The sequence below is a fragment of the Barbus barbus genome, assembly GCF_936440315.1.
Source record: "Barbus barbus genome assembly, chromosome: 4".
Taxonomy (NCBI): Eukaryota; Metazoa; Chordata; class Actinopteri; order Cypriniformes; family Cyprinidae; genus Barbus; species Barbus barbus.
In genome coordinates, this window is record NC_136732.1 from 39,540,789 (window position 1) to 39,554,947 (window position 14,159).

Below are 14,159 nucleotides of genomic sequence, written 5' to 3' on the forward strand. Positions count from 1 at the left end.
TGTAAATTTTCTACTGTAAATATCTCAAAACTTAATTTGGACAACTTTAAAGGCGATTTTTTTCAATATTTAGATTTTTTCACATTTTATTTTTCAAAGCAGTCAAAAAAGGTCAATTGAAATCATCAAGCTCAATAAAAAATCTTTCCATTGATATATGGTTTGTTAGGATAGGACCATTTTTGGCTGAGATAGAACTATTTGAAAATCTGGAATCTGAGGGAGCAAAAAAATCTAAATATTGAGAAAATCGCCTTTAGGGTTGTCCAAATGAAGTTCTTAGCAATGCATTTTACTAATCAGAAATTAAGTTTTGATATATTTATGATAGGAAATTAATTAAATATCTTCATGGAACATGATTTTTCCTTAATATCCTAATGATTTTAAGGATATTGCTGCTCTGGGTTTCATGGAAACCTGGCTAAATGGCGACATACCAGACAGCGCGATTCATCTACCTAATTTCACGCTGATCAGAGCAGATCGCGACGCAGAATCAGCGGAGAAATCACGTGGCGGCGCTGCCATCGATCTGGACGAGCTCACAGAGACTGTAACATCTTATATCAGTTTCTGTGAGGATATGTGCATTCCTAACAGGAATCTACAACAATGACAAACCATGGTTCACTGCAAAACTCAGACAGCTCCGTCAGGCCAAAGAAGATGCTTACAGAAAGGGGGATAAAGTCTTGTACAAACAGGCCAAATACACACTGGAAAAGGAGATCAGAGTGGAAAAGAGGAATTATTCTGACAAGCTAAGGAAAAAATTATCTTCCAGTGAGCCTGCTTCAGTGTGGAAAGGCATGAAGTATATCACCAGTTACAAGTTACCATCCCCCAGCGCTCTGGAGAATCAACACCTGGCAGACGACTTGAAAAAACACCCCACACCCGCCCTGAACACCTCTCCACACAACCATTAACACCTCCAGCAACCCCTCTCTCCCCCACACCTACAATTAAAATCAGCGAAGAAGATGTGTGCCAGGTCTTCAGGAAGAACAAAAGAAGGAAAGCACCTGGTCCAGACGGTGTGTCACCAGCCTGTTTGAAATCCTGTGCTGACCAACTGGCCCCCATCTTCACACAGATCTTCAATAGATCACTGGAGCTGTGTGAAGTCCCCTCATGCTTCAAACGCTCCACCATTATCCCCGTCCCAAAGAAACCCAAAATTACTGGACTTAATGACAACAGACTTGTGGCTCTAACGTCTATAGCCATTAAATCATTTGAAAGACTGGTTTTGGCTTATCTGAAGGACATCACTGGACCCTTACTGGACCCCCTGCAGTTTGCCTACAGAGGAAACAGGTCTGTGGATGATGCTGTCAACATGGGACTGCACTTCATCCTGAAGCATCTGGACGACCAGGGACTTATGTGAGGATCCTGTTTGTGGATTTCAGCTCCGCTTTTAACACCATTATCCCGGAAACCCTTCAGAATAAACTAACTCAGCTCTCCGTCCCCACCTCTGTCTGTCAGTGGATCAACAGCTTCCTGACAGACAGACAGCAGTTAGTAAAGCTTGGTAAATTCACATCCGGCACTCGTACCATAAGCACTGGAGCTCCTCCGTGGGAAGTCGTGGCCTAATGGTTAGAGAGTCGGACTCGTAATCCAAAGGTTGCCGGTTCGAGTCTCGGGCCGGCAGGGATTATAGGTGGGGGGAGTGAGCGCTCTCTCCACCCTCAATACCACGACTGAGGTGCCCTTGAGCAAGGCACCGAACCCCCAACTGCTCTCTGGGCGCCGCAGCATAAATGGCTGCTCCAGGTGTGTGTTCACTGCTGTGTGTGTGCACGTTGGATGGGTTAAATTATGCCAAGTATGGGTCACTTCACTTCACTTAGGGCTGCGTACTCTCCCCATTGCTCTTCTCCCTCTACACCAATGACTGCACCTCTAAAGACCCCTCTGTCAAGCTCCTGAAGTTTGCAGACGACACCACACTGATCGGCCTCATCCAGGACAGTGACGAGTCTGCTTACAGACAGGAGGTTAAGGAGCTGGCTGTCTGGTGCAGTCTTAACAACCTGGAGCTTAATACGCTCAAAACTGTGGAGATGATCATGGACTTCAGGAGAAACCCCACTGCGCTCACCAGTGACTGCAGTGGAGTCATTCAGATTCCTGGGCACCACCATCTCTCAGGACCTGAAGTGGGATATTCACATTGACTCCATTGTCAGAAAGGCCCAGCAGAGGTTGTACTTCCTTCGCCAGCTGAGGAAGTTCAACCTGCCACAGGAGCTGCTGAAACAGTTCTACTCCGCCATCATTGAATCCTTCCTCTGCACTTCAATAACTGACTGGTTCAGCTCAGCTACCAAATCTGACCTCAGAAGACTACGGAGGGTAGTCCGGACTGCTGAGCGAATCATTGGTACAACCCTCCACACTCTCCAAGAACTGTACTCATCCAGAGTGAGCAAAAGGGCTGGTAAAATCACTCTGGACCCCTCACACCCAGCACACTCCCTCTTTGAACTGTTACCGTCTGGTCGACGCTACAGAGCTCTGAGCACCAGAACGACCAGACACAGGAACAGTTTCTTCCCTCAGGCAATCCATCTCATGAACACCCAACAATAAACGTGGAACACAAAACTATAATACACTATCCATTCACCACACTCACTTATTTTATTTTTATTTCTCATTTCTAATTTGCACATACTTGACCTGTACATACATAGTTGTCTATATTATATATTGTGCTTTTGCTGCTTTGTACATTGCCTATTTGGATATTATTATTTTATTATCTGTATTATCTGTTGCTGTCTTTCTGTTGCACTGTGGAGCTTCTGTCACTACAACAAATTCCTTGTATGTGTAAACATACCTGGCCAATAAAGCTCATTTTGATTCTGATTCTGATTTTTGGCATTAAAAAAATGCGTCATTTTGACCCATACAATGTATTGTTGGTTATTGCTACAAAAATACCCTGTTACTTATGACTGCTTTTGTGCTCAAGGGTCACATATATTACACAAAATATTATTTTTTTCACAGTATAAATTGTTACAAAGTAATTAACTTTTTTTTTGTCTTTATATATGAAAGGATATAGCTGCCTTGTAAATTTTAGGGTGAGAATGATAATTTTTGTGGGTCCGTGGCATCTAAAAGATTGACGTGTCATAACCCACTGAACTGAGCAATACACACACACACACGCACACAACAATATTCTTCACAGTTAACGGCCCCGGACCCCCGCAGTGGCAGAGAGACGATGGTCCCGCACACAAACACTCGGCCAGCGCGTGACCCCGGCGCCTGTCAGAAGAGCTTTTCTCCCTGTGAAGGAGTGAGAGGGAAAAAAGGAAAACATTCCATTTCCCGTAAGGCGGGAAGGGAGGAGGGGGGTTTTGGGAAGCCTGGTGAGTCATCAGTTTTTCTGTTTCAAAGCCTGTCTCTCTCTCGCTCTGTCCTGTCATGTTCACAATCTAGGAGCGAAACACTTTATCAGCGGTTCAGTGACTTTCAAACACACATGTTGTTTTTAATGTGTGTGTTTGTGTCTGATTAGGTCTGCACCTGCTCTGGTCTAGTTACTGTAATAAAGCACTCCACACACACGCATACACACACACACATTTGTTAGCTCTGTAAGTGCTTCTATATTTAGATGTTTCATAATCAGGGCTGTATCTGATGGAATATGAGCATGTCAGGACAGAGAGAGACTCTAAACAAATACAGTACATTAACACGGACGTGAGTGCTGACCGTACATACAGACTAGGACATACGTTTACATACACCTTACATGCTGTATATTGATAATCATAAAAACATTTTTGGTTCTCTGCAAAACATGTAAACATCCTATAGCTTCTAAAGGGCAGAAGTTATTAAAAAAATGTAATCTTTAAACAAAATAAGAACAAATTACACATGTTCTTCCTGTGAAAACATTTTAATGCCGGTCTTAATGCATTGTGTTTCGCAACGTACTTCTCCTCTATGTCATATTGTAAAAAAAAAAAAAAAAAAAACCTGCCAAAAATAAGATTATGCTAGCAAATTCAGTTTGGTTAAAAAATAAATGAAAATTGACAGAGAAAGATTCATTAATATAACATAAATATAAATATATATATAAAACAATGATTTAAAGTAAAACCTGATTAAAAAGTAAATTAATTAATTATTTAAAATAAATAAATAATAAAAATATGAAGAAACTACCTTCCTAACTAAATGTGATTAAATTATAAATCAATATAAACTTAAAAAATAAACTTATAAATAAAATAATAAAATTAAACTCAATATTTAATATATATAAATTACATAATGTATATATATATAACCTTTACTGAAAAGAAATTAAATTAAATAAATGTTTTTTATATATATAAAAAATATTAACTTATCTATGTGATATGTAATTAACACCAAATAAATCTAGTTAGTTTTTAATAAATTATTTTGAATAATAAGTAAAGAAATAAAAACTGAATTAAAATAAATAAAATGTACGATTTGCAAAATACTTATGTTTTACATTATGCATTTGGCAGGTGTTTATCCATTATAACTTACACCGAGTTCAAGGTATATACTATTGAGCTAGATGAGCTCTTTAAAATGTAAAATAAAAACTATAACCATTAACCTGACACACCACTTAAAAAGGCTGCTAACATTTGTTTTACCAACCAGAAACTAAAACCTAGAATTTACTTAGAAAATAGTGCAAATTCATCAGTTTCAGTAGGGATGTTGAGAGACGTTCTGCCAAGTTGATAAAAATTTAATTTCAGCCCTGCACTCTAATAGGCATCTGTGACCAATGATATTCACAAACAGACAGGCGTAGTTGTGTTTCAAGAAACTGAATTTGCTGTATTTCTACTTTTCAATCTGACACATTTCTTTCCACATGCTCACACTGAACATTATGCATTCCTGTCCTTCAAATGGTCCGTCAGTGATTTCCTTCATGCACATCTCTCTACACATCTTATCTTTGTTGCTGCTGTTTTATTATTCACGTCCTCAGATGGCTGTGGGAACAGACCCTGTTAAAAAATGCATTTACTGAAAACTGAAAGCCACATGGCCGAGAACGGGAGCCACTTTCTCTCTGGAGCCGGTCCTATTTCTGGAGCTCACGTCTGCTGAAACCATCAAAGACTCATTATTTTTCTCTTTTATGGCATATTTGCGGCTGGTGTTGTTGTTGTGTAGCAAATTCGGTCAGCGCACAAACCGCACAAGCGCCAATTAGAGAGCCGCTTATCACGTGCGCTTTATGAGGTCAGAGCCCACACGTGACCCACCCAGCACTCAGACTGAAGCCGTGTTGTGCTCGGGTCACCACGGGACACAGACACACTGGACACGAGCAAACATCAACGTGTGATTCATCCTGATCATATGCTGAACACTGGTGCTCAAAGAGCTGAGCTGAGTGATTTGTGAACCATCAGAGCAAACTGAACCACAGCAGAACTGAAACATACTGCATGAAACTGAACTGGACAGATGGATGAATGCACAGATGGACAAATAAATGGATGGATGGACAGATGGGGATGAGGAATGGATGGATGGACAGATGGGGATGGAGGGATGGATGGAGGAATGGATGGAAGGATGGATGGATGGATGGATGGATGGACCAATGAATGATGGATGGATGGATGATGGAGAGATGGACAGATGGTTGAATGGATTATGCTCAGATGGACAAATGGATGCACAGATGAATGATGGATGAATAGATGGACATATGGATGGATGAATAAATGGAAGGAGGGAAGGATGGATGGGTAGACAGATAGATAGATAGATAGATAGATAGATAGATAGATAGATAGATAGATAGATAGATAGATAGATAGATAGATAGATAGATAGATAGATGGATAGATGGATGGATGGATGGATGGATGGATGGATGGATGGATGGATGGATGAACTGATAATGATAGATGGACGGATGGATGGCTGATGGACAGATGGACAAATGGACAGATGGGTGGATGTACGAATAGATAGATGGATGGATGGATGATGGACAGATGGACACATGGATGAATGAATGGAAGATGGACAAATGGATGGATGGATGGATGGAAGGATGATGGTTAGATGACAGGTGGATAGAAGGATGAATGGATCGATGGTGGACAGATGGACAAATGGACACATGGATGGATGGATAAAGGGGACAGATGGATAAACTGATGGATGAATAGATGGATGGATACACATATAATGGATGGACAGATGGACAAATGGATGGATGAATGGATGGATGATGGTAGAAGAACAGACGGATGGATGGATGGTGGTTAGATGACGGATAGATGGATGGATAAATGGTGGACAGATGGACAAATGGACAGCTGGATGGATGGACAGAACGATAGATAGATAGATAGATAGATAGATAGATAGATAGATAGATAGATAGATAGATAGATAGATAGATAGATAGATAGATAGATAGATAGATAGATAGATAGATAGATAGATAGATAGGGCAAAAACACCAACTTTTATCACTTGTCACTTCATGTTGCAAATTAAGCCAAGTTCACACTACTGGACTTTACCCGTCGGCAGATCGCTGTGCCGTTCAGACTACATGACTTGATTGTCTGTCTTTTAGTCCTTGTGGTGTTCACACTACCTGACTCTATGTAAATGATCCGCAACCAGGGGTTACACACTATAGGAGCTGACAACAACTCTGTCACCCAACAACTCGATTCAGTCCCTAAACCACGTTTTGTCATGAAAACACGCGAGAATTGACCGTTCGCAAAGAGCTTGATTGAAAGGTGATCTGACCAATCAGAACCGCTGCTATCCGCCATCTTGCCTGACAGCTGTCCAGTCTTCATAGAAATACATGTTAAAACGGGGTGAAAAAGATCGACTGAATTGAAAGTTTTTCAATGTAACTAAATATAAATATGTGCGGAGGGTTAAACTGTGCTGTTGTCACGGTAACGGCAATAAGCTGAGGTATTTAAAAGTGCTTGTTTTGCTTACCAGAAAATCTGCTCATGCACTGTATGCATGGCTTGCAGCGCTAAAGTTAAATGCTGAGTGTTAAATAATAAAATAATATGTTAAAAAAGTGTGCTCCTATCAATCTGTGGACAAAATCCCGTGACCTTCGCCCCGATCAGGAGCTGTATATGCACATGCAGCTCATCTGTTTTCAATGCAGGTTAACCGCGAGCTTCATGTCATCTTCCACTCATTAAACTATGACAGGTCCTTTACTGCAGAAAGACGGTCACTGCGACACTCGCAAAGTGGTGAAACTATGGCACTATGTGCTTTTTAAAACCATTTTCATAGGTTTCACATTATATTGTCAGCTCGGAAAATATGTAAATGCGCATGCCCAGTAGCCGCAGCTGTATCCCTTCTAGCCTTAACCACAAATCAGAAGAGTAGATTAACTTCGGTGGACTTAAAATGGTGTGTTCCGCGGTTGAAATTAAACACCTTCTGATGTTTATTCATGTTCATTTCGTGCATTAAATAAATATGAAAAGACGATCGGTTCATGTGTTTGAACTGAGGCAATACAATGATCTGTCACGACACATTGAAGAGCCACAAAAAGGTATTTATTGTTTGAATTTCTTTAAAAATGACTCAATATAAAAGCTGAGCGTCCTGAGACCTTGTTTCATATCAGCAGTAACCTGCTCGGTCTGTGTGTGTTTCCTCTTTGCTCTGCGATGTGTTTTTCACTGCGTGTGAGAGTGTAGTGTGAGTGTTTGTCGGTCATGGCAACAGTAACTATTGGTGGTTAATAAAAAATATAGCAGCCAAAAGCCTGTGAAAGAGAGTGAAAGATGCTTATGTGCAAAAATATAAGTTGCTGCTGTTTTTCTTCCGGTGACCTCAACCCATGCCTTGCTCTTTCATTGGCTGTAGCTCGTCACCACACCTGACACCACGTGATGTCGAGTCGGCCGACCGGTCCAGATATTTGGCATGCTAGATATTTGTCTGGCATCGGTGAGGTGTCGGCGAGCGTCTTTAATGCATCGTTGTGTAGTTCACACATAAAGATCGCGGAGCGCCGATCACCTGCAGATTTTCCCCCGATTACATCCCGACCAGTCAGCGAGCTCATTAATTTGCAAATCGGGCTTAAAATCCTGTATTGTGAACTAGCCTTGAGAGGCATCAACACAAGCCTACAGCTATTGGCTGTCAGACAGACGCGAGCGTTTATTCCTCTGTTGTGCCCGTAATCATCTAAACACCATCTCTGAATTCAAACCACAACACATCCTGAGCTAATGACGGAAACCAGGCTGCTTTATAGCTATTCCAGTAAAATAAATTCAAAAGCAGCCAAAAGTGCAGCACACATTACAGTAATCTGTTCCGTTAACTGCAGGAGGAATAGTGCCACAGTTATTTATTGAAAAACTAAATGCACAGCTGCAACCGACACACACACACACACACACACAAACACACAAAAATACACACACAACATCCTCTGGTGTGGTGAGGTTTTCCTACAGTGTGCTTGAGTGAGTCATGGATGGGTGTGCCTTACATTTCCACTCCCTGAGCGAGATACAGACGCACTGCAGCTGCTCTATACAATCAGAGATCTGCTCAAATGGAATATCTGTGTGTGTAATTGACTTCAGATTTCTATTGATCCACATGGGGGAGAAGAAAACGAACACACACACAAACACACACACACACTCGTCCGTTTCCCAGAATACTCCAGCACCGCTGAATCTCAGCTGTCTGAAAACCACTGTTCGTCCATCTGTTTTCACTTTCCAATTATGACTCTTTTCTCTACTTTCTCTTTTGTTTTTACTTCAGATGATTGTGCAGAGACACAAAATTGTTTACCTGAGAAAGACACCAATCACAGTTCTAAACGTACCTCTGAAAGCTGATTGGTTGATGGGACTGTTGATTTCGGAGCATGTGCTGATCTGGGTAAACCCTAGCTAAAAAAAAAAAAAAAAGAAGAAATTCTAAGAACGTTTTGCCAACGTCACCATTTAGTTATGAAAACACTATTTTTGAATGTTCTCGAAATGCTCAACATGTCCAGCTTTTTAAATGTAATGCTAAAAGATACATTCACTTTACTGCACATGCGTAAAGCCTCAAAAAAGTTCACTGAGACAGTACAGATGGTCATGTAGACATGTTTTCATGCAATTCTTCTGGCAGGATCATTTTATTTAGGAAAATATCTCACATTCACTGATGCATCCATGTCGCACTTGCGCACAATTTTATGTCTGATCTTAAACGCAAGTGCCCTCATGTTTTGCTGCAAACAACAATCGCGAATTCTGTCACCTTTGCAGGACTGTGATATGAATAGTGTACAAAGTAACACATACCGGTATAAACATAGTTATCTACTGGTAAAATATGTGTCACATGACTAAACATGTGTCATAGTTTTTAAAAAGCCTCAGTTTTTACAGTCCACACTTCAACGCGAAAACGGCATTTTCAAATTTAATGATGTTTTATTAACAAAGTTCGGGAGGAGCACGTTCAGACAATTAACCCAATTAACACGAGAGGAGCACAATCAGTAATCAACCCAGTTAACAAGATAAGAGTTGTGTATATATACACAGCAGGCTCACCTCTGTTCATTGACAGTTTTCCAGCACCCCTCCACCACCCCTTCTCTGCACTTACAACTATTCCTGTCCTAACCTATGGGGGGGGGTACTCTGGGTTCGGGCCAATGTTCCGAGCTCGGAGCCCTCCCCTCGGACATCACGCCAAATACGCCATAGTCTTTATTCTATTTATTATATGCAAGTGTGAACTCGTGAATCCACTTTGGAGAGCATTTTCAAAAAGCTCAGTTTTCCTTGACAAAAATGCGAACATTCCATTAAAGTTACTATGGCTACGCTCACACTGTCAGTTTTTGGGATTGACAACTGCATTTTCTTTACAGGTGTGAGTCTCAAATGTCCCGTTCACACAGCAACTTGCAGAAGCGTCTCTGGAAAGCTGACTGGATCTAAAACTTTCAGATGACATACAGCTCATTTCATCCGTCACTGTAAAGTTACCGGAACCACAAATGAAAACGGTAGACGTGCATTTGTGCGGCAGAGCAGCTCTCTCTCGCACTGTTGTCCAGTCCTGTTCCGTTCACACAGAGCTTGTTTTCCGAGAATGCAGTTGTGAGTCCGGAAAATTTACGAGTGTGAGTTCTGTTACACAATGCGGTTGTCACTCCCGTAAGTAACCGTCTTAAGGACTCAAATACAGGACTGACAACTTTTGCTGCTTTTTGAACGTTGCCTATAAGAATATTGGTTCGTGACTTGAGGAGAGCTTTGCCAGAATGTTAGCCAAAGCTCCGATAATGTTCCCTTTTACCTAGGATCATGTTAAACATGGTTCCATATATATTTTTTTATAACTGTACCATGTAGAAAGTGACTCGACAAACTTTATTCAGTTGACTATCAACCGTGCACATTAGCAAAATATTGACACGGCTCATTACAACAATATACCTCAATCAAAGGTCTATTTATATATGCCTAGAAATAAAATATTTACATATACAAATTTTACCTCATAAATGTAATGGGACTTGCACTTTAAAAGGCTTCATGAATCAGATTTGTTGTCGCTCACTTTGAGTGCAGAACGCCTCGCTTATTATAACAGGAGAGATCATTCTGAAATCTGAATAAGAGAAAATTCAGTTAGCAGTAACCTCCTCCGCCCCTCTCAGAACCCCAAACACACCGTCTGTGGCTGTTTGTGGAGCAAAACTCTCTCTCTCTCTCTTTCTCCGGAGGACAGATTGCTGAAGTGACCGCAGCAGCGATGCTCTTACATGACTCACTGATCTGAATCACACGTGCTGCGGTCGACTCACAAAGACACAGAAGCCTCAGATAAACACCGCGTTTGACAGATGGAGACACATGCCGAAACACCCGCACACGCTCCGCTGGAAACAGAACGACATCAAACCGGCGCGCCATTTATCTCTGCTTTGATTGACGGGAGCATTTACGCGGGAAAGAGGCCCAGGCGCGCGTAAGAGGAAAGGAATTCAGTTCACAGCCCGCGGAAATTATAAACACTTAAACACTTGTGTCTGTCTAACATGAAAGGAAGAGTCCTAATCTGATCCTCATTCACATTCCTGATTTATTACCAGTTTTCCCAAACACGTCCAATATCTGGATAAATAATATTTAAAGCATCACAACATTATCATATCATTAATATTTTAATCACAACGGACAGCTTTTGTTTTCCATTCTTCATGTGCAAGGCAACTTTAATATTGGAAATCATAAGGTTAACTCAAAGTCATCACAATTCATCTTACATAAAACACTAGAAATCTGTGGTATGCTCTCGGTTAACTGTGTTTGTGTTTGACACAAAGAGATTCTATGTGGTCTCTCCATCAAAGAGGTCTGACCTGCTTTCACGGTGGTCCAGGAGGACAATGTGTGTTTAAATTTTTACCATAGTGGTGAGTAAGAAGCAAAGGAAAGCCCCTATTGAATAGACACACACACACACATTAGATTTCCTACACGAATGCACATAATTTGTTCCAGGATCTTGTTGTCTATTATATTTCTATGAAATTCGCTATTCACAAGTTCCAATTACACATGAAGAAATCCATAATCGAATAGGCCTATAATGAAAATATTTTATTCTATTGTATTAAATAAATAAGCAAATCAGCATATTAGAACAATTTCTTAAGGATCGTGTGACACTGAAAAATGGATGAATAGCTGCTGAAAATTCAGCTTCATATGCATATTTTTTATAAATTAGATTGTACAATATATTCACATAGAAAATATTTATTTTAAATTATAATAATGTTTCACAATTTTTCATGAATTAAATGCAGCCTCAGTGAGCAGAAGAGACGTCTTTCAAAATATGAAACAACATTACCGTCCCCAAACACTTAATTGAACACTATATATTTCTATAGCGGTATATCGTGTGATAGTGTGTTTGTGTTTCAACATGCTAATCAAAGTCTTGTTTGTTTGTGATATTAAAGTGATATTAAATGCCAGATCACCTTAAAAAATGAGTTTACTAGTAAAAACTAACTTATTAGAAATACATAACTGGGTCAAAATGTATTAATTTCCATCCGTTCCGTCCACCAGAGATGGAAAGATAGTGCTGTCATCCATCCATCAATCCTCTGGCCAGCTCAACATGAGTAAACACACAATACGACATCTACTTCCTTTAACTGCCTCCTGTGTGGAAACTTAAGTGTGTGTCTGTATGTGATATTTTTTTCCATCTTCTCCTCCATATGAATCTTTAAGATGTTTCCTCTGATGATAATTGGCCAATTGGGAGGCCCAGAGAAGCCATGATGTAATTTCCTGTGGTTTGGGAGGAGGATTAAGCAACATTGAGCTTCATTGACGTACGAACTGAACCATGTGACTGCTGTTTCTCAAAAATTTGAGTGTGTGGGTGCGTGTCTGTTTGGGTGTATGCATGTGTGTGCGTTATATTGTGAACGTGTGTGTAGTCGTGTGTGTGCTTGTGGAGGGGTGTAGTTCCTAATTCTACTTTTACCTACTGAAATTTTTCCATGTTGTCTGTCAGAAATGTTCTGTTGCTCCAGTCCACTATGAATAACTCATTGTTTCTGCAAATGTCATGAATAAACATATAACAGACAGACAGATAGACAGGTAGAAACATAGATAGACAGACAGAACGACAGATGGATAGACAGACAGATAGAGAGAGAGAGAGAGAACGATAGATTGATCTATAAAGGTCTAGTTGCCAGGGTTTGGACACACTTTGCATCATTCCATCTATTCCCAGCTACAGACGCAGGTACACACACACACACACACACACACACACACACGTGGCCTTTTTCCCTCGCTGTCAGAATTTAATTAGATCTCTCCAGCTCGGCTTCATTCCCTCTATCTATTTTTTCCTTCATTTGTTCTCCTTTCTTACCTCACAATCTCTCCCACGCTCCGCAGCCTGTTTCCCTGGCAACAGCTGCTTCCTGTTTGTCCGTCTGGTCTGTCTTTCCAGGAGACCGAGCTGCTAATGTAGACTCACTGATGGAGAGAGAGCGAGCCATTGGAAAGAAAAATCACAAAGAAGATCTCTCTAACATCTCAGTTGTTTCTCTAAGACACAAAAGCCAGAGATCTCAACATGAACTTAAACATTTCTTATCCAATGATCAGAGCTGCTCTCAACATTCATTTTAATTTCTAGCTCTAAATTCTTACTGGATGATGACTAGTGAAATTTGGCCCTGTTTTATTTCTCATGAAAGCTAAAGATAATACTAAAATACACGTCCGAGCTATAAAACAGCAAGTGATTAAATGTCTTCAAAAAAATCAATGTTTATATGTTTATATTAAATTTATATGTGTTGATTTTTTTAATTAATGAAATTTTTAAAAATAAAAAAATGTGTCATTAGGTTAGCAAAACGCTAAATCAATACTGGCTATTAACAAAGTTTAAATTAATTAGAAATCTGTGTGTCAGTTGTAATGGATGAGCTTGGGAACTTGCCAATCATAAGAGAGGTGTGGCCACTGACCTCAGGTGTCAATCATAAGAGAGGTGTGGCCACTGACCTCACGTGTCAATCATAAGAGAGGTGTGGCCACTGACCTCAGGTGTCAATCATAAGAGAGGTGTGGCCACTGACCTCAGGTGTCAATCATAAGAGAGGTGTGGCCACTGACCTCACGTGTCAATCATAAGAGAGGTGTGGCCACTGACCTCAGGTGCCAATCATAAGAGAGGTGTGGCCACTGACCTCACGTGTCAATCATAAGAGAGGTGTGGCCACTGACCTCAGGTGTCAATCATAAGAGAGGTGTGGCCACTGACCTCAGGTGTCAATCATAAGAGAGGTGTGGCCACTGACCTCACGTGTCAATCATAAGAGAGGTGTGGCCACTGACCTCAGGTGCCAATCATAAGAGAGGTGTGGCCACTGACCTCACGTGTCAATCATAAGAGAGGTGTGGCCACTGACCTCAGGTGTCAATCATAAGAGAGGTGTGGCCACTGACCTCACGTGTCAATCATAAGAGAGGTGTGGCCACTGACCTCAGGTGTCA